Source organism: Corvus kubaryi, unplaced genomic scaffold (assembly GCF_017639235.1).
Source record: "Corvus kubaryi isolate FWS band 111438036 unplaced genomic scaffold, C.kubaryi_AGA036_p1.0 138, whole genome shotgun sequence".
In the NCBI taxonomy this organism is placed as follows: domain Eukaryota; kingdom Metazoa; phylum Chordata; class Aves; order Passeriformes; family Corvidae; genus Corvus; species Corvus kubaryi.
This window is the reverse complement of record NW_024580672.1, coordinates 20,737,938-20,765,096: the sequence shown is the minus strand read 5'-3', so window position 1 is coordinate 20,765,096 and position 27,159 is coordinate 20,737,938.

Sequence of the window (27,159 nt, the reverse complement as noted above, 5' to 3'; positions counted from 1 at the left end):
ACATGGCCAAAGCCAGGTGGCCATTCCCTGTAGGAGCATCAGCACTCATGTCAACAGCAGTGAGGAAGTGACGCTGTTTTATAGGTAGCTCTTCAAGGTGTAGTCCTTAAATGCTAGTAAGCATCTCTGCATTTTTTATACAGACTAGCTGCAATTCAGACTTCTCCTAAAATGTTAACACCAAAGTTTGTAACTTTCAAAATTCATACCTTGAAAAACCTATTTGCAGACTCAATTTATTTATTTTTCTGAAGTTCTAAATAGACAAATACATTTTCTTGTAATGGTGTAACCCAGAGGGAGGCATTCAAATGTCCTGGCCTCAGAGGAGATGACCCCTACTCTTGTGACTTGTAATTAAGAGCCTCTCATTGAAACTGCCAGGAGTGTCTGCTCATTCTGGCTGTCACTTGTTTTAACTCCAGCTGGCTAACAAGAAAAAAAACAGTTTTCTTGCAGGTTTTTATCTGCAAAAATCACAGCAACCTGTTGTGACTGGTGTAGATCTGTGAGAGAAATTATAGCAATGTTTTGATGTGTAGTGGTAATACTTCTGTCATCGACATCCGATGCTGAAGGCAGAGATAACTTCAGCAGGAGAAGGATTAGATAAAGAAATCTGCAATAAATAAATTTGGTCTGGGTTGTAAATCACTTCAGAATTCTTCACAGTGTTTTGTCTTCCTCACTGGCCTTCAGAAATCTGGTGTCTTCACTGAACCTGACAAATGTTTGTGTCTCTTCCTTAACGAGGTATTTGAGTAGGACAGCAGTTGGGAAGGTTCTGAAATACAAGTTTAGGTTTTTACAATTGAAATTTTAGGGGTTTATTTTTCCTCCCCAGAAAAAACCTAAGAAATGTTTTGGGGGTTACTTTATAATCAGTAAGGCTGAAAGAAAAGACTGCAGGGACAGCAGAGTGTGATTCAATTGAAAGTTTTCTGAATACTTGGAAAGTTGATTTTAGTTTAATGAAACAAATCTTAAGTTTTGAAAAAAAATCCACTGAAGATAAAACTAGATTTTCTTTCCTTTTAGTTGACAAAGTGCTGTCTTTTAGTGGACAAAATTCTGCTGCTATCACTGCTTATGTACTGTACATCTGTGTTACTTCTTCCAAGTTCTGTACACTATTTAAAGTCGTGCATCACCTTTCTTACCACTTCTTAATAGAAGAGAGAAGACAGTTCACCACATTTTAGAGTGTCTTTTTTTCCTTCCATGGGACACAGCAATGTTTCTGTAGAAGAGGTTTGTGTGTTCATGGTACCCAAGAGCTCATGAGGGGCTAAGTGAGCACCAGAAGCAGCCTGAGGAGCCTGGACCAAGCCAAGCTGTGCTGTTTGAAATCGCCTGGCTCTGCCTGGCACAGGCAGCACAGTTACCACCTCCTGCAGTGATGTGCTGCTGGGGAGGCCTCCCGGGGGCCACCCTGGAGACAGCAGCCCAGGAGACCTTTCCCAGCCAGGCTCCTCCGTGCCTGGAGCCCTTCTGCAGCTCCTGAGCCAAGCAGCACCTGCCCCTGCTTCCTGGGACACCCCATGGCCCCAGCTGGGCTTCCTTCCCCTTCCCCTTCCCTTTCCCCTTCCCCTTCCCTTTCCCCTTACTCTTCTCCTTCCCCTTCCCCTTCCCCTTCCCCTTCCCCTTACTCTTCCCCTTCCCCTTCCCCTTCCCCTTCCCCTTCCCCTTCCCTCGGTGTTTGCTCCTCCCGAGATGTGTTTTTTACTTCACACTTGGCTAAACCTCCCCTGGATACGAGCATGTCGCCGTACATTTCCCCACTCCTCGTGTGGCAAGCCTTGCAGTTAGCTCATTCTTTCTGCTGGATAGAACCTCAATGCATTAAGAAAAGGATTAGTATGTGCAAAGCACAAAAAAAATCAGAATGCTGGAGAGCACTTAATTGGCCAACTGCCGTCAACCATTTCAGCACTTGCATCTTCCGAGCTACTTGTACCGTATTGTTAGGGGAGAATAAATCATTTGACACAACTAGGTTTTCGAAAAATATGTGAAAACCATTCAGGCAAAAAATCAGTTGAAATGTATGAAATTTTCCATCTGAGTGCTCTCTGCTAAGAGAAAATATTTCAGTGAGGCACAATATTTAATCTTGTTTTAAAATAAATAGTTTACTATATAAAATCACTTGGGGTGTGATTTTTTAAAACGCAGTGTAATTTTATTTTAGTTTTAAGGTTTGTGCTGAGGAATGCTGGAACATAACAGATCAGGTCCAGGCAAAGTTGTGTGTTAGAAATAATCCTGCTGCAGTGGGGTTGTGCGAGGCACATGCACAGATTCAAATATTTGAAACACTTAAACTGATAGAAATCTGTGAACATGGCTAACACAGAGCACAGCCCACCCTTGCTTTGTACAAAGTGGGATTTTTGCATCTCTACAATGCATGACCTGAGTGAGGAGTTTTTCCTTATCTGTTGCATTATCCTATACTGTTGGAAATGGTGCATTTCACAGAACCACAGAATCGTTTGGGAGGGAAAGGAACTTAAAGCTCATCTCATTCCACTCACCTTCCACTAGCCCAGGTTTCTTCAAGCCCCATCCAATCTGGCCTTGGACACTGCCAGGGATCCAGGGACAGCCACAGCTTCTCTGGGCACCCTGTGCCGGGGCCTGCTCACCCTCACAGGGAAGAATTTCTTCCTAATATCCAATCTAAACCTACTCTCTTTCAGCCTAAAGTCATTCCCCTTGTCCTGTCACTCCATGCTCTTGTCCAAAGTCCCCCTCCAGCCTTTTTGGAAGCTCCCTTTGGGTATTGGAAAGCTGATACAAGGTGCCCCCAAGCCTTCTCTTCTCCAAGCAGAACAGCTAAGAGAAGGAAGCAGAGCAAGTAAATGACAGACTGGAGGTCTGAGCCCAGGAGGCTGTTCCCATGTTTTGCCAAAGCCTGGATGGTGCTCACTGATGTTTGGGGCCTCTGACCCATGCTTAGAACATGGCCTAAAAGGACAAAGCTTGTGCAAGATCACTTTGTACAAAGGTTTTATTACAAACTCTATTTTTTGGACTGAGATTTAAGTATAGAAAAGAGTGTGTCATACCTGAAGTACTGCATTGAAAATGTCCACTATGGAACATTTAGCTAATTAAGTAGGTTATTAAAACTACAGGGGTTTTGCAACACATGCATGGGTATGAGCCAGTCATGGCTCATTAAAGTCCTAATCCTGAAAGCTGCTGAGAACAGGAGACATTTCTCTGAACTGTGCAATCTTTTGCTCTGAAGTTTTATGATCTACGGGAAAACAGCCCCGTATCCGCCGTCAATACACGGCCGATACAATCAAACACTAAGTGGCTCCACATGCATTCTCTTAATTGTTAGCTGTTGTATTGAGATTAAATTGGGCATTAAATTAAAGAGAGATTAAATTGTGACCTGAGGTGTAGGATTCATATATGCACTTAAGTATAAAACCCGTTGTTTATTAGGAACAAAAGAACTCATGTTGCTTTGTTTGTAGTGTTCGGTTTATTCTTCTTAATATAGAATAAGGAAATTTAAAAATAACTCCTGACTGCGTAAGTCTGTGTTTACTCTCTCAAAGGAAGAGAAAAGGAAAAGCTTCACCCTGCAGCTGCTTCTGCAACACTCTCCCATCCTCACAGGTAGTGATCACAGGAACCTGTGTGCAGAAATCCTCTGCACACAGCTGGGCATCTTCAGTTTTGTGGATCTTAGAAAATGAATTTTATTCTTTCTTTCTGAACGTGTAGGGGAATATGTATTTTGTTTGACTTTGTTGTTGGAGGTTTTTTTCTTGTTGTTTTTATCATTGCTTTGGTGATTTGATCATCAAATCTTCTTTTTGGCCCTTTAGCAGGAGGGTTGGCAACCTACAGAGCAGGTGCTGAGAGGGGCGTGGTGGCAGCAGGTCCACATAGGCTGAGGTTTGGGAGCTGCAGCATCTGGGGGGGCTGCAGATCACAGCCCCCATTCCCTACTGAATTTGGGACAGAAGTGGCACAGGCAGCCCTTCTGCCCTACAGCAGCAAGGCATTGCCAAGCAGCTCCTGGGCAGCACCTTGTTTCTTTGGGAGGGCCTGTCTTCCAGCTCCCACCGAATCCCACCAGTGCAAGTAATCTCTAACTGAGAGGAGAGAGATGCAGTCTGGCACATGGCTCCTGAAAGCTGCTGATCTTCACATTAACAACCTCATCCCCAGGTTTATTTTGTTCCTGCTTGTGCTCTGCTTGCTGTGTTCCCCCTCTCTGTATTTTGTTATTTCCCCATGGTTCTTTGTGTACATCAATCGCTGCCCAGCTGAGATTTCCAGTGGTGACTGGGAAGATGGTAATGTACATTCATTCAAAGCACTTAGGGCTTTTTGGGAACCTTGTCCCTAAATGACTGTCTGTGAGTGGCAAGCCTTGGTGCAGGAGATAGACCTGGCACAATTTATATCCAACACCAGTGTGGCATTGCCCTGCATGGATGAGATAGTTCTGTCCATGAGGCTTGGTGTTCCTTAGTGAATGTACAAGCAGGATGATCCCAGACATGGGAACAGGAGAACTGGGTCATGCTCAGACTGTGCTTGGGTGAAAGGGGCGACTGAAGATCCAACCTATTATCTTTTCTGTTCTTTTGAGGCTGAGAATAGTGCTGATGTGAAATGGGGCATAAAGTTAAAGGAAAAAAACACATCGCAAATTTGGGTCTTTTAAGCACTGTCAGACAGAGAACTCAACAACCTCAGATGAGATTGATGACTTGCTTGAGACAGCAATCTCAAGCTGGGTCTAATCTGGACTATCTATTGAAGGTTTCTGGTTTCCTGTCCAGTGGTCTGCTCATCAGATCACACTTCTCAGCACTTCAAATAAGCAGTTCTACAGCTTGCTCATTTAAAACCCTTTTGTTCCTACTGCTCCATTTCTAATTTATAAGAATGTTAAATTAAGCATCTACCTTAAATTAAATCCTGTAAGTCTATTATATACTTTTCCTTTCATGAAATATTATGATGTAAACCATGTCATATAAACAATTAAATCAAAGAGCAAATTCAGACACATTCTTGACCTTGAGCTGTCAGTGAATGACTGAAATGACATGCAATGAAATGCAATTTTATTCACAGAAAAATAAATGATGAAATTACATAATAAAACCCCTTACCCAAACAGACCCATAACACACGAGCTGATCTATCAGAGCTCCATGAGATCAGTTCTCAAACTGTAGATCCAAAGAGAAGATGATACAATGGCTCTCATAGCAAAAACCTCCCACAAAATGGCACAATCTACAGGCATGAATTACTGTAATTACAATTCATTTAGCAAAATTAGGCTGTATATTACTCATAGATTTGAAAGTAGTATGGGTGTTAAAGAGAGAAGGTGATGATCCCATGCTCAGGGGAAGGTAGAATGTTCTTGGAGTCAGTGGGATCCCCAGGACAGCTCCTGGCCATCAGAGCTTGCCAAGGGCTCCAGCATGAGAGCCTGGCTTTGACTGACATGAGGTTATTTGAGATTTAGATCATTTCTGTCAGCTTCTGAGCCAGATCCTGGGCTAATCTGTGCTTTGTGCAAATCCATGAGCTTGTAGTGTTGAAAATTAGAGCCAAATTGGATCAATTTATGCTAAAAAATACCACAGTAGTGGGTGATGTGTACTTGTTCCCTTCACTTCTGTTGATCATGTTTTTGTGGGATCTAAATTTGCTTACTCCATCCTCCACTTAATTGCACATGTACAGCATGTAGATTATCTTGCTCCCAGTTGGTTTCTATAGACTTCACGAAAGGTGTTTTTTTCCTTTCCACCTGAAGACTGAATTTCATGCTGTTTTCATAGAGGTTTTGAGGTTAAATACTCCAATATTTCTATTGCTATTCCTGGGCTTGGAGTAAAGTTTTTCTCTGCTATTTCCTCACTGACCTTTTTAGAAATTGAAATTACTTTGAGCTCCCTGTTATGTTTGCAAAAGACTTCTGCATTCTCCCCCTCTGCAGTGGCATATTATAAATATTTCCTTTGATGTGTCTTTACTCCATTCCCTCCCACCCTCTCCTTTTCCAGAATGGTGTACTGTTCCCTTTCTTTTTCTTCCCCACCACGGCTGCTTATCTGCAGCCCAAAGCGAGGAGGTGGTTCCCTTTAGCATGTAAATAAAGCAACATTTTTTTTTCCAGCAAGCAGCTCAGGCTGGAATTCCATGCCAGAAACTCTCCTCTACACAATGATGAGTTCAAGTTCTGCATTGTGCCAAGGGTTTTTTCTTTCACAGTAGGAAAGGTGATCAGTCTGCAATTAGTCCTCTCCTTCCCCAATCTTTTGTAACTCCATCTTTGTTAATTTCTCATCTCCCAAGACCAAAGCCAAAGGTAACTTTTGGGAATCCATTTAATGTGACAGTCCTCCCATCATCCAGTTCTGCATAAAATTAGCCTGTCCTCCAGCTGATGGTAAATGATGTGGCGTTAGAGCAATATTTGGAAAGATGTGCCTCGAGTTCTCTATTCTGGTCAGATGAGAGGGGAACATGCTTTTGCATTTTAATTTGAAATTCAGTGAATATTTTGAATGCCACAGCATGTCTATAACATTATTTAAAAGATCCTGTGCACTCAGGCATGTAATGATTGACATTGGCTGTAACTTGATGCAATGTTGCACTGTTTTAATTCTTTTGGGGGCAGTGTTATCTTTGATCACTTCGTATTCACTGGAAAAATCCCACAATTGCAATCCCACATTATGTTTCAGCGAGGATGCCAAGTTCTCTATGGTGCGTAGCTATTCAAGGCACTTTGTCCACCCTCAGGCTGCTCATTAAAGTGATGGCAGTTTCTATTTTAATGAATAAGGTAGAGTGCAAATTCCCAACTTCATTCATAGACCTTGAATGGTCAAAAGGAGAGGGTTCTTTTTTCAGTTCCCGACTTCTTTGTTTTCTTGGAAATTGTGTAAATGTGTTCATAACCATGGCCACAACTCCATGTGCATGCAAAACCCATCAAATTACAAGTTTTTATCTTGTGCCCAGGGCTTTTATTATTAAAACCTCCGTTTGTGACCAACATCCCCCATCCCAGATTTCATCTCTAGACACAGTTACATGTCCATATTGCAAGAGGCAAGAAAGGGAGATGCCTGACAAGAGTGACTTAGTTCCCTCTTTTCATTCTCTCTTATTCCCTCACTAATCGTCAGTACCATGCCAGAAAGCCTTTCCATACAAGCCAACATTCCTTGCTTTCAGAGGCTGCCATTTCAAAGGCTGCACTTGCCCACAGTTACACAGCAGGGGCATGAAAGCTGCTGCACGTTTCCTCTCCAGTTAAAATGCAGCACTTTAAGGTAAAGCATGAACTAAGTGCAGCGCTGAAGTGCTGCACAAACGCGAACAGTCGGTGTCAGGGAAGGAGGCAGAGTTCCCTGCTTGCTCTCCTGCCTATTATCCACATGCCATTCAAGCCTAACAGCCTGGATGCCTTCTTTTGACTGCTCTCACTCTTGGTTTGCTGTGAAAAACCCTTTTCTCCTGCCCATTACCCAACGGTTGGGAATAGCCCTGGCTGCCAAGGAGAGGTTTTTTGAAGGCGGTGCCGAGTTGCTCCTTGAAACTGGGTTAAGGAGCACATGTATTTTTTGCTGTGCCCACGTTTATTCTGAACCCCCTGCCAGCCAGAGGGAAAGGCGTTTGGAGGTGCCTGTAGCTGCCCTGGTGGATAAGAACATCCAGCGGGGGGAGGCACCAATGCGGAGATTTGGAGCGCTGGGCTCACCCTTGGGTGTCAGCCTGATGGGGCAGCTTTGGCTTTGGGCTCCGTTCAGCTTGTGCTCAAACTCAAGGAATAGCAGCAAAAGCTGCTGAAGGGCCTTTGCAATCCGCCAGCACTCTGGTGCAGTGCTCTTTGTGCTTCCCAGAGCTCAGCAATCCCAAAAAGTGCATGTTTTTTCACAAGGCCAAGCTGTGGGGCAGTTGGAGACCCACCAAGAGAACTCTGCCTCCATCTTCCCCTGCCCACAGCTCCTTGGACCAGATCCATGTTTTCTGCAGAGTCTTTGGCTTTAGCTGGAAGGTACAAGTTTCTTTGCTTAGTGCACAATAATTTTACTCAGTCGTATAAAATCAGAGAATCAAGTACAGGCGCCTTTTAATATTTTTCCTTGAGAAAAACTGAAGATAAATATTGAAATGAAAAAAGGGTTTGCTATTTAATAGTATTAAATCACTGCACGCGGTTGCAGGAGACTAAGGAATTATTTTAATATTATTTCCATTTGCATATGTTCCTCCAAAATCCTCTTGCTGAAGCACACAGTTTCAGGGGAGAAGCTGAAACATTTAATCATTTAATAAAAGCAGCACTTGCCGTGTATTTTTATAGTCATGGATTTCGCACACTGGAGGATCTTTGTGGTACACAAAGAACATGATCCAGAAGGGAAAAGTCCTACCTCTTTTTAGCTACACTAAAATAAGTTTACTCCTTAAAAATCTTCCCCTTCTTCATCCATGAGGCTTAGGGCTGCCCAGATGAGGAGTTCATGCCAGCGAAGGCTCACCCCATCATTGTGTTGCAATAGAAACTATGTTTGACTGGAAAATGTGATTTAAGGTAGTAGAATTTGTTATACTTGGGCCATGGAATGATGACATCCCTCATCCCAGACTCCTCCACTGGGCAAGTCAGCCCCAAGGGGAAGAATCAAATAAAGGGGCTCTTTCCCTCCTCCTTCCCTCTCCCTTTCTGTAGAGCCTGGGGTTTCCCTTCCAAGGCTCCCAGCTGTGCAGAAGAGAGTTTTTTACTAAAGCTTGCAGTTTTGGTAAGGTTGGTGACTGTTCCCAGGGAGGGAGCACTGTCACCACTGAGCAGTGGTGCTGCCTGGCAGGCAGGAGATGCGTCCCAAGGGAGCCGGGCTCACTGCAGGGCCTGCATGGGAAGATTTGGCTCGCCTTGGAGAGATTCCATGGGATGAATCTTGATTACTTCAAATCTGCTGAAATTAAAATTTAAATAAAAGTTTGGCTTGGGGTTTTTGGTTTTTTTTCCCTTAACTGGTAGCTCTGTTAATTCAACAGAGAAAGCCACTCAGTGGCCTTTTTGCCTTGAGCATCCTCAGCACAAAGATTTAGTGTTCGGAATTTTAAATTATGATCTGATGATTTTCCATGTGCCACAACAGATATCACTCACTCTCCTAGAGCTGCAGGAGCTGAAAAAAAACAACCCAGAGAAAAAGCAGGAGGGCTAAACAAACAAACCTCGGCATATAGAACTTGAGCTTTTTAAGGAGCAGACACCTAATGCCAAGGACTTTGGTCTTAGCAGTGTGTGACCCCTAACAAGCAAAAGGAGTAGATCATTGAATTAAAAAAGAGCCATTTTCCAGAATGTAATTGCACCTTAAGGGCAAATAAATACCTTCTTGCTGCTTAGATTGGTAGCGTTCCTTCCCACAACTGAAGCATCAGGAATAATTATGCTAAAAGACACTTAAGCTTGTAGAGAAAACACATATTGCATTTTATGATGCTCTTGCTGGGCTTCTTGTGTAACATGAGAGAGATTATATTAACACTGGTGCTACATCGGTGTAGAATTACACTCCCGTGTTGGTCTGAACTGCATTGTGCAGCTTTCCTCACTTTTTATAGCTCTATTAATGGTTTGCAAAAACTGTGGGCTAAAGGAGTATTAAAATGTCTTGGCAATGTACAGTTGCTCAATCTTTTTACTGTGGGATTACAGATACCTTGTTTCTATTTGATTTTGATTGCTTGCTTGGCCTAGATTCCCTGCAAGCATTTGGTATGACTGAATAATTTTTAGTTGTACTTTCTTGCCATGCTTTATGCTAATCTGCTGATGTTTTGCAGCCGCAGCAGTGCCAGTCAGTGCTGCAGCCTACAGTCTTTATCCTTTACTGGATTTTTAAAAGGGTATTTTATTGCCTGTCATTACCATTCATTGTGGCTTTATGGACTGTGCTCTGTGCTCCCGCTCTCCCGGCGCTGCGGCTGCCGCTCGCTCCCCACCGCAGCTCCCGCGCCTTTGTTCTGCCCAGCACAAGTTTTCTGTGGGCCCTTCTGCCTCCCAGCCCTCCAGAGTGCCTCAGATATAACTCCCTTTCCAGGGGGTAAATGGAAGAGTGTAATTTCAGCTCCATGAATTAAAGGGAATTGTTTTTTTTCCCAAATATCGCTGGGTAAATGTTAAATACAGGATGCATAATACGCTGTGCTACGGGAGTTTTGGTACCTCTCAAGCAGCTTTTTATTATGCTAATGCACACTTGAAGGAAACACCAGTGTTTCATCTGAATGACATAATTAAATTAATAATTATTTATAAAGAGCACATAAAATTTCTCATGCCTTGCTTATGGATATTTTTCAGCTTTATTTAATAACATACGGGTGTAGGCCAGAATCAAACCCATAGCTGCAAACTGCAAACCCATTGCCTCAAAACTGCTGGTTCACATAAAGCAGAACTCAACTCTAAATAAAATTACTGCACCTTGAGGGTATTCTTCCAACTCAGTGCTCACCTTCTTTCATCTTTAGTAGGGATACAATTTTGAATACTTCATTTTAGTTGAAGCTGCTTTTGGGACAGTCAAGTCATTAGGAAAATATTGAAGTTGTATGAAAATAGAGCTTTGTCAGTTTAACTCTGAAAAAAAACCACAAATGCAATGAATCAGAATAATTTTTTTAAGTGGATTGGACCTCATGCCATGCTCAGCCCAGAGACCCATTGGGAAATGTGCATCGACATCTCTCTGGTCACAGGAGATGGGGCAGAGGTGGCTGAGGCTGCCAGGCAGGTCTGATGTTGTTTGTGTGCATCACTTTTTCAGTGCTGTTGTCCTGTGAAGGTCTGAGATCATGGAAAGGAGGGAAGGCTGGAGATTTACTGGTTTAGAGTTAGTTAGACTTGAACAGAGGAATTTATGTATGAATGCAAATATGCATAAATCGTTGCCTGACTAAGCCAAAGGAAAATGGATAGTTTCCTGTAGCAACACTTAATGTTTTGATTGGTGTCTTTAAAGTAAATGAATCATTCACTCTGTACTTTTTCATGAAGTGATTTATGTCCCTAAGATGCAGAGTTCTCTCAAAGCAGGCTGATGTGCTAGACAGGGAGAGCAGGAGCTGTGCTGTGCGAGCCCTGCTTCCCTGCTCGAGGATCTGCAGTGGCTGTTAACCAACAAGGTACCCCCCTGAGCTGCAGACACACTCTGGGAAATGCCTGGAACGCTGACTTCAGTGAGAGCTGAGTGCTCCACACCTCCCAGGATTGGACCTCAAATACTTATCTGTAGGAGCTTTCCATTATTCATTCCACAAATGAAACTGGTTGTAATGTAAATTATAGAATGAATCTTTCTACGGCTTAAGATCCTGTAACTTAAACCTCCTAGGCTGCTTATCTGCCTTCTGCCACCTACCTACAGTTTATCCAGTGCACTTGGCATTCTTGATTGTTCTGTGCATATAAATTTCAATCATACCCACAGGGTCCCTCTATTCTATAATAGCTTGCATTGTGAGCAATTTAGCAGAGAACCGCTCTGCCCAAACACTGAGTGAGACATTTGCTATTGAGAAAAGCAAAACCCTTGGGAAGTACCATGCATATTCCTCACATAATGCTGTAATAAGGCAATTGTATTGAAATTAAAAAAAGAGATTGAGAGATTTATCTCCCCTTTCAGTCACACGGTATCATGGAGCTGTCCGGGCGCCTCTAAGCAAAGCAATCCCACGTCTGCAAAATCAGCCGGCTCGGGAAGTCAGGCTGATTGGCTAACGATGGCTTGATACCTTCTACCCAAGTCATTAAAATTCCTCCTTATCTCAACAGAATAACTTCTCACTGTAATAATCTCATTACACCCCAGTTGTTCTCTTGCAGGTTACACACAACGCCTGCCTCTGTGATGCCGTGCCTGCCTCTCATCCCGCTTGGTGTACAGCCCCAAGCCAGCCCTTTCCAGGAGTTTCTCCAAAACACCACAGATGTTGTTGCACAAACTCCTTTGCCACGGGAAGGAGTGAAAAATGGTCTCTGGCTGTGGATGCACAAACACAGTGTGCCTCTCAAACCCCAGCATGGAGACCTGAGTAGCAGGGAGAGTGTAAAGGAAGTCTCTGTGGGAGCAGTGCTTTCCAAGAGAGGCAGCAGGAAACTTCATCCTCTCCCCGCCCTCATTGTCTGTCCTTGGCATATGGGGATAAGAAAAAACACGGAGAAGATTATGATGCCTCAGGGAAAAGAGGTTTCTGTCTGTAGGCTGAAAGTGGAATGAGTCTTAAAGCCCGGTGGTCTATGAGAAAGCCTAAGGAGATGGAAAAGGTGCCATTTGTATGGTCACAGAATGACAGAATGGCTTGGGTTAGAAGGGACCTTAAAGAACATCTCATTCCAACCCCCTGCCATGGGCAGGGACACCTTCCACTATCCCAGGCTGCTCCAGGCTCTGGACGCTTCCAGGGATCCAGGGGCAGCCACAGATTCTCTGGGCACCCTGTGCCAGGGCCTCCCCACCCTCACTGGGAAAAATTTCCTCCTATTATGTAATCTAAACCTACTCTCTTTGTAAACCTACTCTCTGGTTTAAAGCCATTTCCCCTTGTCCTGTCACTACATGCCAGGACAGTGATTTGGAGCACTCCTTAAAGTCTCCCAGACAGACATGTCCTTTTTAAGTGACTCCAGAGAAGTTTTGACATTTTTGATTGCATGATTACAACAATTTCTGTGTAGTTTTTAATTAAAAAATAAGGAAACCCCCCACTTATAAGTAACAAAATGATTGCCCATGTGATTTATCATCTTGTGGTACCTTGTAACAGCACGGTCAGAACAGAGCAATTTGTTTGGAGATGCCACAGGGGATCCACAGCAGGAACAGTTTCAGGGCACTGTAGAAAAAGAAGTCCATGAAAGTCTTCAAGGGAACCTAAAAGATACATTTAGTGGTTCCTACCAATATTAAAAAACATCAAGAAGGATTATTCTTAAATCTATTGCAAGTGATTTCCTTCAATAAAGTTAAGGAGATTTCTCTCCGTAATACTCATCACGTTCCTCCTGAAGTTCATTTTATTATCATCCTCACTGGTAGTTCCATGAAGCCTCCCTAATATGTATGAGATGAGAGAGTTCTGGCATCAGGTAAGGAGGGGTGCATTTTAGGGAGGAAAGCAAATTTGTCTAGGGATGCAATCCCATGGCAGAGTGCTGGTGTGTCCTGCTGGCAGAACCACAGGAAGAGTGTGAAAAATGTGTTTGCCAGTTCAACAAACAAATAAAAATGCAGTTAGCTTTTTTAATGGTCCTTTCCAATCTGAACTGAAAGTATTTTCTCACTGAAATAAAAAACAAAAACCATCTGAAATACTTTTTTTGGGTCAAAAGTGGAAGTGGTTGAGAAGGTTGAGAAGATGTCTCAGAAAGTCTGTGCTCTCCCCTCATCCCTTCTCCTGTCAGCCCTCCCACCCACGATGCTTGAGTTCAGCAAGAAGAATCAATCTCCAGAAACAGAGAGACTTTGGGGATTTTTACTGTGGCCCTCAATTTATGAACTTTATGAAATAATTCTCTTCTTTGGCTTCACTTCACCATCTGTAGAAAAGTAGGGAATACCCTTTATCCTGACCTATCCTTTTAGACACAGACTATTTTTGCCTGCATTTAAGAGAGAAGCTTTTTGAATAAAATTGTAAGGAATGATCAACTTGTTATGTTTTAGCTGTCATTTGCAGTAATCCCTGGACACACCCGATAGTCTGGAGTCCCAGTGTGAGACATCTTACAATCAAGTAGTAAGAGAAAGTGCTTAGCTGAAGAAGCTAATGGTCTAGAAATTAAAGAAAAAGCGAAAGCAAGCTGTTTATTCCACATGGTCACATTGGGATTTCAGGCCCACGTTGAGCAACTGATCCTGGGTGACTGCTGGAGTCTCTGGTAATCTCAGTATACAAAGCCAGAACTTCCACCTTTAAGTGCTCCATGCCTGCTCATTTCTTTCTCTAACAGGTAGAATGATCAGCGTTTCTGGAGCACTGCCCTTACCCAGCTCTAAGCTGCTTCTGTGGAATTCAGAGAGCGACCTCCTGGCTTCACGTGGAGCACCAGCACAGTGAAACACAGCAAACACAAGGGGGTAGTAATTACACCTATTTCTTTGCTGCACATCTGTGTAGAACTTTCCTCTGTCTTTGTCCCATGAGCTACAATATGTCTTAAAATCAATAAAGTCAATACCTTTAAAAAAGATTTGTCGATGTTGGGACTACACATAAAATTAGATCCTCTGATTAATGCCACAACAATATGACAGCATCATTGCATTATGGTTAGTGAAGCCCTTCGTCATTCACCTACTAACAAATAACTGTATCTTGGAATAATAAAGACTAAAAATTACAGCTAAAAGAATAGTTATTGACTCACAGAAATAAACTGCAAACTACTCCCATTGTGCTCCCTTCCATATGCATTTTATTGTCATTTATTCACGTCCTTCCTCACCCTGGATGTCAGAGCACTTAACAAAGGAACACTTAACAAACAAACAATGCAGTCCCACCATGGGGTTTATGTGGCAACTGCTCTGCTGTAAATATCAGCCCATCATAACCAGCCCCTTGGTTCAGCAGCTCCTTGGAAAAACAGTGATGGACACACTTTGGAGTGAGGAGCCCTCTGCTCCTCTGGGGCTGGTGACCATGTGAAGCTCCAAAAATTTAACTCTCTGCTTGTAAATATTGGACTTGAGGATTTGTTTGTCTTTTAAAAGATTTATCTCAGTGGTAGGTACTTTTTTCCAAATTTTTCCTGGTTTCAGCTTCCTCCCCAAACTCTCCTAGACTGTCTTCACAAAAAGGAAAAAAAAAAAGACAAAACCATGAAAAGTGGAGAAGGATTTTTGATAGGGACATGGAGTGATGGGACAAGAAGGAATGGCTTCAAGCTGAAAGATTGTATTTTGTGTAGATTGATACTAGAAAGAATTTCTTTACTGTAAGGGTGATTTTTACACACTGATACCTTCAGAGACATTGTCCCTGCTTTGTGTTAACATCAGAAATTGGCTTTGAGTTCTCCATCATTTCCCTCCCTACTGCTGTAGATGTGCCACAACCCGAGGAATTTCTTCTCCAGTGTCTTTGGGCTCTGGGGGTGTTTCTGGGACCAAGCAACTGGGAATGGTTTGCATTCAGATTGGGTTGTCTGCACTGCTTAGGTTAATTAGATCTATGTCTCCTCTTATAAACTTCTGCACCATGTTACTGCAGTTCTGTAGATTCACCTCTCAGTAGACTGGGTTTAATTGCTGTGCAGTCTCTCTGAGTTTTGTTATTACCAAATGTTCTTCTTCATAGTTTAATTGCAGTTACAAACCTGTAGTCCCTATAAACTCAGTCTTGATGATATTTTCCTGCTGGAGTAGCCCATGTTTCTCTTGTGTCTATGTAAAGAGAGACTGTGTTCCGTTCCTTCTGAAAATAATTATTTCTGTCCCCCTGACTTTTGAATCTTAAATAACCATGTCAAAGTATATTATTTTTTAAAGCCTTGATAAGAAGCTATTTTATTATTCTTCTGAAAAGCAATCAAAGTCATTGGAGACTGCTGAAACAGAAGGAAATAACAGGCTGGAATGCAGCCTTTTTGAAGAGAACAAAGCAGCTGATAGGTGGCTGCATTGTCCGAATTTGGCTGTTTGGTGGGAGGAGCTGCCAGGCGCAGGGATGCTGGGGGAGGCACCCAGCAAGGGTGGTGGTGTAAACTGGAGTAGGGACAGGCTCATGGTGTGTCCAGTGGGAAACCAGGAAAAGGAAGGAAGGAGAAGAAAATCTGAAAGAGGTTGGAAATTTCAGAACATGGCCTTTGCAATAAATTGTAGGAAGAGAGCATGAATGGCCTAAAAAGCCTCACATTGCAAGTTGCACTCAGTTTTACAGGAGAACACAGTGCCAGAACTGACAGTAAACCTGGGATCTCAATGCCAGCTCCAAAACCAAGCTTGGGTGAGCAGCAGCAGTGGGTGCTGTCCCAGGCAGGGAAGGTGGGCACGGAAAGGGGATTGCTCAAGGACTCTCCAGAAGTGCTTCCTACTTCAGTGATTTGCTTTTCAGCAAGAGACCTTGTGCTTGTTTTGTTTGTTTCTTCCTCTCTCTTCTAAATAAAAATGGAAGATTCTTATCACAACCTCATAGCTTGAATTAGGGGTCAGCATGGCCACGTGAAACACTTGTTAAGATGGCTTTGAGCATACTCACACAATTAAAAGACTGACCTGGAGCAGTCCTCTTGTTTTGAAGGGGCTAAGTGTTTGTCTCTGAAGTGTGCAACATTTAATTTCATTTCATCACAGCATTGAGTGCAAAAAATAAAAGAAAAAAGACAATTGCATTTGCTTCCATTCAGTATAAAAATGAATAGAATGTATGAAAATTGAGGTTTTGTAATTAAGGTCTATAACATCAGGAGAAACAAATATGTCTGTGAAATGTGTGCTGGCCCTGAGTGGATAAATCCAATTCTGTGAGATATTGTGTGTGCACAAATACCAATATTTGTGTGTCTTTATGTACACTCAGACTCTCACCCTTGTGCATGTTTTCTGCTAAATACTGCCCTTCCCAAGCACATCTCTGCCAAGGAGCCCCACACAGACCTGGGTGCTGGAGATGATATTTGCATAGAGAAGAAGTCATTTGAATGGGCATTCCCTGTGTTGTTGGCAGGAACCACGTTTGGAGCAAGCTGCTGCTGTTTGATCATGAGAAGTCTGAGTCACAGTGAGAGTCACCTGCACCTGGGATGCTGGAAGAAGGAGAGGGACCAATTCTGCCCTCATTTGTGTGCAGCTGCACGGGGTTATGCTGCTGCAAGGAACAGCCCAGGTCTGTCGGCTCCTGAGGGTGCTCTGAGCACTTGGGTGATCCCATTCAGAGGGCTGGGCAGAACAATTCAGATAAAAATAAGAGCTGACTCAAAGCTTTGTCTGCATGGTCAGTTGTCCTTGATTTTGCACGTTCCTGAAGATCAGCAGACTCAGCAAGGTTTTAGGTAGAAGCGGAGACAGACTGAAAAATTTACTGCAGCAGAACTTCACATCAACCTTTGTAGAGGGCTGTCTCTGGTATTGAGTCAACTGGTCCTCATTATACTTAGGAATACTTGTATTTGCAGTAAAATTCTTGCTGCGCTTGGTAATAGGAAGATGGCTGTTAGGGGACTGTCCACTCATTTAATTATCCTACATGTGTGTCAGTAAGGATGGGAATACTTAAGAGTATTTAACAAAACTCAGAGATACTCAGCTAGGTGTTTTTGTCTTGTTAAACACTTATTCCCTCCTTTTTCCCTGTGAGCTGCACAGGAAGGCTCAGAGAGTTCACTATTCTTACAGTTCAGGTGACAACTGAATCCCTCCTCTTGTTCCATCCAGGCTTAATTATCATTTTCGTGTGCGTTTCCTTGTTCTTGCTGAAAAGCCTGAGATGAGAGTGAAGATGTTCAGATAATAAAGTAATTATGAAATACCCACCTCTTTCTTTGACTACCCCAGGGAAATTTGCCAACTCACTAACCTGTACTGCTTTGTAAGGTCTCCATTCAAAAAGAGAAGGTTCCAGGGAGACCTTACAGAAACACAGAATCATAGAATAGCTTGGGTTGGAAGGGAGCCTAAAGATCATCTATTTCCAACCCCTTGCCATGGGAAGGGCCATTTTCCCCCAGAAGTGTCCAAGGCCAGGTTGGACAGTGCTTGGAGCAACCTGGGCTAGTGGAAGATGTCCCTGCCCGTGGCAGGGCGTGGGATGAGATGATCTTTAAAGGTCCTTTCCAACCCAAACCATTCCGTGGTTCTGTGGAGTTTCAAAGGCCAGGCTGGTTCTTGGTACAGGCAGATTGGTGAGGAGATGTGTGGGAGTGTTTCCTGCTAGCTTGGCATGAGACCTCGGGGGAATTGCCACTGCGTTAACAGGATGAAAGGCAGCCCCTGTACCAGGCTGGAGCACGGCCAGGGAGCGGATCTGTGCAGGGTGATCCATTGCCCATCAGGCGCTGGATGGGTCACCAGTGCATCCTCAGCCTAGGGACTCCGGGGGGGTGTTGCTATGGCTGAGAGGGGCAGCAGAAGCACATCAGTGATCCATGTTGGACTGGACAGTTTGGCTTTTGCTGCCCTTCCCCTGTGATTGGCAGCCTGGGTACATTTATGGCACTTTTCATACCTCCCTCCAAACACTGAAATTATAGCTTTAGCTGAAAGACAGCCAAAACGTCTCAAAGGCTCATTGTTTCCCAAGTAATATTTTCAATACAAATTGAGCTGAATGGTTCTTGAAAACAATTGTATATTAAACTCCAGCAAATACCCGTGCTGTTCAGGCCCACACAGGCTAATATAAATGCCAGCATGACTTGATAAAAGCACAATGAAAGGTTCTATTTTTGTTAGTGTCAGTGACCTTGCGTGGCTGTTTAAGGACTGTTCAATCTCCTGTTCAGGATGTATAAAATTAATATACCTAAGGGGGAGGATGTTATTAGGAGTTAGCTCGGAAATGCTACAGGAAATGCTGCAGATAGATGGCTGAAATTACCCTGTAGACATTGTTCAAACAGATCTGTGTTTAAAATTAAACTTACAAGAAAATCCTTTTACTAGTTAGTTACCAACATAATAAGTATCTATTGATTGCATCTCCATTTGTCACATCTTAATAAAAGAAAGAGTTTTAAAACTACATAAAAGAACAAGGGGGGGAAGAGTGTTAGAAGTGTTATTAACATATTAAAAGATAACCACAATGGATATAATAAAATACATTATTCACGAGGCATGATAGCAAAACTCGGTGAGAGTGTCTTTGCCCCTGCACGTTCTTAACATCATTGAAAAGAATTATTTCTCTTCATCTATTTTCTGCTGCCTCTGCTTTACCTCAAAAGCCATACATTATTCCCCCAATCTATTTCATTGAGCAAGATAATTATCTATGCATGGATGCTTTAGCATTAAAGACATCTCCCAGGAAGTACAACTTTCCCATTTATTTATTTCATTTTATATTTTTTTAACAAAAGGGCTAAAAGAAAGGTGTGTGGGAGAAGGAAATAAGGATCAGTGTTTAAAACATAGCTAATGACATGCTAATGTGCCCAAATGAATATTGAAAGAACTCAAACATTGCTTTGAAATTAATTATAGCACTCCCTTTGTCCTGTAGAAATGGGAGATTAAAACCTGTACGGAGATGTTTACTATGTTTAATTTTCAATTGTTTCTTTGATGTAACAGATAGAAAGGTTTGCACCTGCAAAGTAAAAAGGCTGTGAACAGATTGCAAACATTCTGCAAACACTTCATCAAGAATTTTAGTTGTCAGCCTCCCCAAGCACAAGGGAGCCTTGATGATATCTTTGTGTGCCTTTGACTCCTTTTGATTAATAAATGCAAACAAATTTCGCTCAGTAACCTCTGGTTGCAATCCATGCATGTCAATTAGGGACAACCTCTGGTGAAGGGAGGCACTGAAGTCTGTTCTCCCTCCTTCTCCTACACAATAAATAGTTGATCTTTAATGCTTTTTGACAATTAGAGAATGAAATCTTTTGTAGTTGTGCAATCCTGGCTACTCTTCATTATTTTGTTCTCAGCAATGACAGATCAGTGTTTGCTGTAGTATTACAGTGTTTGGGTGGATGAGCTAATTCTTTTTCTCCTTCCTTTTCTTTTCCTAATTCTACTTCATCCCAGTATTGAAACTTATAGTGCAAATACTGCTTGTTTTTTACTGAACAGCCTTGTGAATTTCATCAATACAATGGATTTCAGGAAGAGCTGTTCGGAACTTGCATAATACCCAAGTAAATTACTGTCTGACTCGGTGGATCCACCTCAAAAATAGTACTAAAACTGTCTTTAAAATGGTAGGGAAAGTCCCTGACAACTCGGGCAAGCAGCAGAACCTGTGTTAGAGCTGTGGTCCTGTTCCTGCACCCCTTATTCCTGTTTAGTTGTGTGATAGCAGGCACAGAGGCCAATTCAACTCCCCCTTGTACGTGGCAGGGGCTTATCAGATGAGGCAGATGGTTTTAGAAATGAATGAACTGAGCTGCTTTGTAGATGGGAACAGATGCAGAGACAGAGGCTGCATAACTTGGGGGTTTTTTTATAAACATTAGGTCGTAGCAATATAGTTAGGTGCTTGAAGGAATTCAGGAAATGTAAGGATAAAGTAAGTGAAAGAACGTCAGCCAAAATAGACTTTGCAAGGAACATTATAAGAGATACCAAGGATTTCAAGGGGTAAGAAGAAAGAATCACAGAATCCCAGAATCCCAGACTCACAGAATAGTCTGAGTTGGAAGGAACTCAGAAGCATCATCGAGTCACAAGAAATCAAGACTATACAGAGAGGTTTGTGTAGAAATAATCAAGGTATGACCCCAAAAATGAGTGTCTGTGTCTTGGTTTTCAAGAAGAGTGTAGGACAGTGGCTGGATGGCTGTGGGAATCAAGCTGTAAGAATTTATCTGGTCTCAAGTAGAAGCAAGATTCAAGGTGCTGGGTGGGCTCAGATGAGGAAGGGTTAATACATCTGTCCAGCTGGAGACAGGAATGGGGGGACAAGGGGATAGACAACATTCTCAGCAGCCAAAACCTCATTTTCTGATCTCAACACTATACAGGCTTCAGATGATATTTGGAGGAAAACCAGCATGTAAAACTTTAATTAAATAATTTGCAAAAGAGGAAATAAATGGAAAATAGAATAACACACTTCTTTTTTGTCCAATGCTATCACATGCCACGCTAGCCTGATCTCTTTCTGTGGTAGAATAACTGATTTTTTTGACAAAGAAAATGCACTAGGTCTCATCTTTATGGACTTCAGCGAAGCGTTTGATATAGCACCACATGGGAAATTACCACGGAACATGGAGGCAGTGGAGATTAGTAGAAAACCAGGAAGGTTGATAAGGAACGAGCCACAGGTTGAAATGAAAACAGATTGCATTAACAGGGAAGACATCGTGTTAGAAGGAGGTTACCAGGAGCATTCCCCAAAGACTGGTCCTGACACTATCTTGTGCAATATTCCAGGGAATGGCCTTGGGGAGGAGGATTGTGCTAACGGAGTTCGGAGATAGCACAAAATTAAAAACACCATCAGGACAAGAACTTGCTATGCTGCCTGCATGGAATTTGGGACTGGAATAGCAGAAGAGGATAAGATGGAGCATCTGCCCGTTGGGACAAGCAGGAATGATTTCTGGGATAAGATGAGGCTCACAGGTTAGGGGTATGTGGGTGGAAGAACAACTGAGCCGTGCTCAGCAGTCCCACGGGATTTTGAGCTACGATGTGATGCTGGGAAGGTATTTGGAGTAGTTCTAGTGATATATTCCTGTGTGTGGCCATCCTGCTGCATCTGCTGGACTGCCAGCTGTGACTCTGATCCTGCTCAAGAGGATTCAAGAACCTGGATCATTTAAGTCAGCAAAATAAATGCTGAGATATGATCTGATCATTTGCTGATAAATGCTGAGGGAATGCACACAAGCGAGGGAAAAAGAACTCATGGACAATTTTGACACAAAACCAAATGGATGTAAAGTGAACGTTTATAAATTTCCTGATCACAATTGGATTCCCAGCCCTCAGAGTCCTGATGGGCCTTTCAGAAGGAAAAGCAGGAGGGAAAAATATAGCGGTTTAAAAGATGTTGCTTTATCAGATTATTTGGTGTTAAGTAGAGACTTAACAGCTTCATCCCATCCCAATGTTCCTGTTACTCTGAGTAGTGGATTTTGACCCCTTTCTGTGCTGCAAACACCCATCACTTGCTGGCAGTGCTGCAGGAACATGTAGGGAATGAATGGGAACATTCCCCAGGTCTCAGAGGTATCGGTCTGAGATGACTGTGGAGAGGTGACTGATTACAGGACTGGTCATTCAATCCCAAAAGCAGAGAGGAGGCAGCAAGGCCACCTACATTAGGGCAGCATAGGGAATATGCACCTTCCAGGGCTTTTCCTCAACCCCAAAAAATACCTCCTGCATCCAGACCATTCCCAAGGCTGCAGTGCTGGAGATGCAGACATTCCTGCACATCCTGAGACAGGACAGGTCCTGGTCCCACACTAACACCACGTGTAGTCTGCTCTCAAAACCTCCCCATTTTCTCTTTTCTTTCCTTATTTTTAAGCCTAAATTAGGAGTGGTGCCTGCAACATTTACCAGACATCAGAGGGAAGCAGTAACACATGCTGAGAGCCTTGTGTATCTCACAGATGTATAAAATATCTCCATCTCTAGTAACTCCAAATGTTTCCCTACCTTCCAGGTGACAATAGCTCTGTTCCACAGATCTCAGTAGGGATTAGGGATTTAAATGAGATTGATAGTTTACATCAAGTCAATTTTAATTTACAAATTGGCTAAAAAAGAAAAGGTAATTTTCTAAAGGTGAAGCATCAACAGTTTTCCCAAGTTCCACAGATCTGTAATGATGAGTCACTGGGAATTCAAGCATATAAAGCAGTTGTTTACTAGGCAGAACTGAAAATTTAGCTGGGAAAGCTTTTCCAGAATACTGGAGGCAATGAGGTGGAAGACTGGTCATCCACTGGGACCAGTTTGTCAGCATCAGTCTTGCAGGAACAGCTCCTGAATCCTTAAGTCACCATTCCTCACCCTATTGCCTCAAAACGATGCCGGTATCTCAGTGTAGTTCTCTCTTTTTTTTTTGTTTTGTTTTGGTTTGGTTTTTTTTTTTTTTTTTTTTTTTTTTTTGGAAAATCCTGAGATAAGAAAGATCTACAGTGGGTGTGAAATGTTTATGTAAGCAGTGAAAAAGATTCAAAAAATAATTAAATGAAAAATTTCCTTCACATTTGCTTAGTTGTCTCCCTAACTGTTGTTGGTGTCCTCCATCTCCATTTTTGTCCCCTGTGTTATGGCCTCTCCCAGGACACCAGTTCCCAACAGGAAGGTGCTAAAAGAGACTCTGGTCCATGTGTACTGATAGTTATGGAGAAGGGACCTGGAGATGGTGCCCAGAAATGTTCCTGGGTGATGTACACTTAGGATAGGGGTTTTCTTCATGCATACAGTTCATGTATACAGTCCTTTACATCCAACTCTTAATAATGCCCAGGTTAGTAGTGTTGGGGCAGAGGTATTTATTCCCTGTTATTTAATACCCAGGTAACGACTGCTGGGCCATTTAATGAGTTCTTAAAAAACAAATCCAGTGAGCCACACATTCCCACACACCTCCAGCCTTATTTCAAGTGCTTAATGGACTCCAGCCTCTGCTCTGGTAGTTAAAAATCTTCCATTTCTATCACTGCAGCGTTTTTACTGCTTTTTTTTATTTGCTCAATCATTTCACAGTCCAGTTGTTCGGTTTTGGTCAGGTGGGCTATAAAATATTCCTGTAACAAGTTTAATCTCTGCAACATCTCTGGCCTCCATCTGTAACGACTTTGTACCAATGGTAGTTTCTCCCAAATCACCTTTTTCAAGAACTAACAAATCTTCTTTGCAGACCAACACACATCCCAAAAACACACACCACCTTCCCAGCAGCTCCCAAACAGCAGCAGTGTTTAATACACTTGGTTACTCTGTCCCCATTGGGAAGACGTAATTTTAAATTATCTGGATTTGAATAAAAGAAAACTTTTAGTGGCTGAGCACCAATTCTACATCCCCATGCTGTTAGGCTGCTCTTGGGACTGCTGTTCCATAACCCTATTTTGGCCTTTGTGTGTGTTTATTGCATCCAGACCAACCCCGGTGTCCCTGAGTCAATCAATGCCACCAAGTTCCAAACCAGATTCAGGCCCTTTCTGGGGATTCTTGTTGGCTGTGCAGGCTCTGAACCTTTTAATGGGCACAGATTCCTGGGTATTCACATGTGAAATAAAAAATGGGAGATTTAGTAAAGGATATATTAGGGATTTGTGGTGAAGTTGTGACACTGTGTTGCTCCCCTGTGATGGGAGGAGGATGTTTGTGTGGCTTGGACATACCTGGCACTCACTCCTGCCCTGCGGCACCATTTGCATGCTCACAAGAAGGAAGATTTCAGCACCCTTCTCAAACATGCTGCAGTTCTGCTCTTGCTGAGGAGGGGCAGTGGAAAGGCTCAGCCTCTAAGCCTGCAGAAATGTTAAACACAGAAAGTTCCTTGGCTCCGTGTCTTGCATTCCAATAGTGGCATGTTCCCATGAGCCAGACCTGCATCCCCAGCCTGTCGAGCTGGCAGCTCCTGCTGGATGGGCTCATTGATTTACTCCGAGTTGTAACTCGTTGGAGTGGTTACAATACCGAGGGGGGCTAATGCTGCAATCTTCCTCTGCCTTGCTCTGCCTGCCTGGCCCCGACTACCTCCCTCCCTGTCTATAGCACCAGTCAAAATCACTTCCCAGTCCTTTCCCACAGGTAAACATCATCTCCAGCCCGTGATGCATTTTGTATCTCTCCAGAAGGTAATACCTATAGAAGTCAGCACTTCAGTGATTTATGTAATTAAAATATGATGGATCAAGTCGTTAAAATTCACTAGCGCTGGTACGCGTGTTCACAAGTGCACAACTTGTCTCCAACTGTGCCTGCCCCATCAGCCCACCATGACCTTGTCTTATTATTTAAGCTTTTACTCTGTATCAGAAAATTATGAATAGCAGAACAAACTGAAGAGTGGAATTAAAAACAAGAGCGCCTGGTATATTTTTCTGCTTGTGTTTACTTTGTCACTTCAGAATGACAGGCTTGAAATTCCTGCATGATCTTCAGCATGTTCTAAAAATGACAGCTACTATAATTCAAATTTACTGCTGTATTTTTTTTACTAGTAATGAAGTTGTAAATGCAGCATTTCTTTCATTACCTATTCATTAAAGATATGACATGAAAACAGAGTTACCATGGAAATGGCTCTGTGAATTCTGAGTACATAATAAGAATTTCATTGTTTACACTACAGCATAGATAACTGATGGGTGTTGTTGTTGCTGGTAAAGTCTTATTTAGCCTCGGGAATGCTTGTAAGGGGAAAAAGGTTGTGCAATTGGTCTTCCACTAAGTGCCTGCATACAAGCAAAGCTCCGTAAAATCATCACTGTAAAAGAGTTTTATGATGAAAAGCACTGAATATGTTTTGAGCTTTAAATTTTTGAGCATCATTCGGAACTGAATATTTAAACATTCAAAGTAGAGATAGCCTAGTTGGTGTGTTACTAATAGTCTCATTGCAGGGCTAATGCGTACACAGCTCATATAAATAAATTAGCATAAAGAGAATTTAGGAGTTTTTATACTTCAGCTGAAAACAGTAGGTTTTAGTAGCAGGAAAGTGTCAGATTTAACAAATAACAGCGTCAACAGCTTTGCCAAAAGGTAAAGGTGTTAGAAGCCTTATTTTTGCAGCAATTGCAGCTTCAAATAAAATCAGGAGCTGCATCCTCTAACTGTGTAATATATATATTATATATTCTATTATATACAGTATAATAGAGCACTTTTGTGTTACATTGCACCTCTGAAATGGGTCTGATTTTATACATAATAGAACCAGGAAGGTTCTTAAATACCCAAATACCAGGGTGACCCTTTTTGGCATCTGAAGTGACAGTGACCGTCAGCAGCACTTCTTCAAGTGAAAAGGTTTTAATCTGATTCTGCACCGCTCTACAAAACCCATGGAAAAGGCTAGAGTTCAGCTGAGAATCAATGAGTCAGGATTGTCATTTGTGCCCAAACCCCTGAATGTCTGTTTCTCATTTGCAAACCAGTTCATTCCAGGGAATGAGCCATAAAGAGAAGCATTATGGATACTGTGTTATAAAACAGAGTGATAATGAGATCTCTTTTGTGCCTTAAATAAACATTTAACTGTTCCTAGTCTTAAGTAATAAAATATGTACATCTGCACAAAGATGAGCAGTCTGAATGTGACTGGGCACGTCCTGAGCCCTCTGATGACAAGACTCCTCTGATGATAAAGGCACTGAATTGGGGTGTTTGATGTACATCGGTGCCCTCCTGCTCCAGAGTCATTTGCACCAGGCAGAACTAATCACTCCTAATTGCAATTGACTGGCAGAATAACTGTAATGGCATCCCTGAAGCAGCCTCTGCCTTCATCTTCCCAGGTCTTTTGCAGAGGGACTCGTTCCTCCCAAATCTTCCGCTTGGTGAGATCATGGGAAGGGACTGTCCCAGTGACCCTCACAACAGTGACAAACCAAGTGTTCCCATTCCCAGCCCTGAGCCAGGAGCTCACATTGACTCTCATTTTAGTAGAATTTGGCAAGTTTGGGGAAAAATTAGATATGGCAACAGTCAGACTTCACAGGGTAAAACAGTAACACTTCAAAGACCATCAGCTGGGTCACCTCCATGCAAAGAGCAGTTGGTGCTTTCTCCCATGAGCTTGTCTGCCACAGTGCAGTGAGAACCATATTAACCCTGTCTTTATGAATAATTTGATACTTCCAGGATTCTGAGGGACAGCCACAGACTGCAGTTATTATTCATAGCGTGAATAATAATTTTGTGGGAAAGGATTAGAGTGTTATTCCTCAACACAGCTGAAGCTGCTTTAGAGGAAGAGATTTAGGCAGTGGGGGGAATAAGTTCTACTGCCACACATTCACCAGTAACTTATTGTCTGCTTTGGGTGGGAACAGACAGTTAAAATCTGGTGTCTCACCTGCTCCAGTTCAGAAATATTTTCCACCTTCAGGGATGCTGCTGTCCACACACTCACCTGGTGAATATCCTGCATCCCTCTTGCCTGTGTTCTGCTGGCACATCGGGATGTGCTTTGGCTTTGGCTCAGCTGGGTGAAGTCACAGCACAGCTGACGGGCGGCCAACAGCGTGCAGCACGAGAGGGAGAAGGATTTCACATCTTGCTGTTGATTACCAAATGAAACGTAACTCAGATTACTGGAGCTGCTCAGATTAATGATCTGGTGGTGTTTTAACTTTGCAGAGCATCTGTGCCGTATGTGATCCCACCAGTGTTTGGTGGGTTGAATCACTGCTGTGACAGAGCAAAGAAAAAATGTTGAAATCATATTTTCTGTTTGAACCAGTAGGCAATGTTTTGT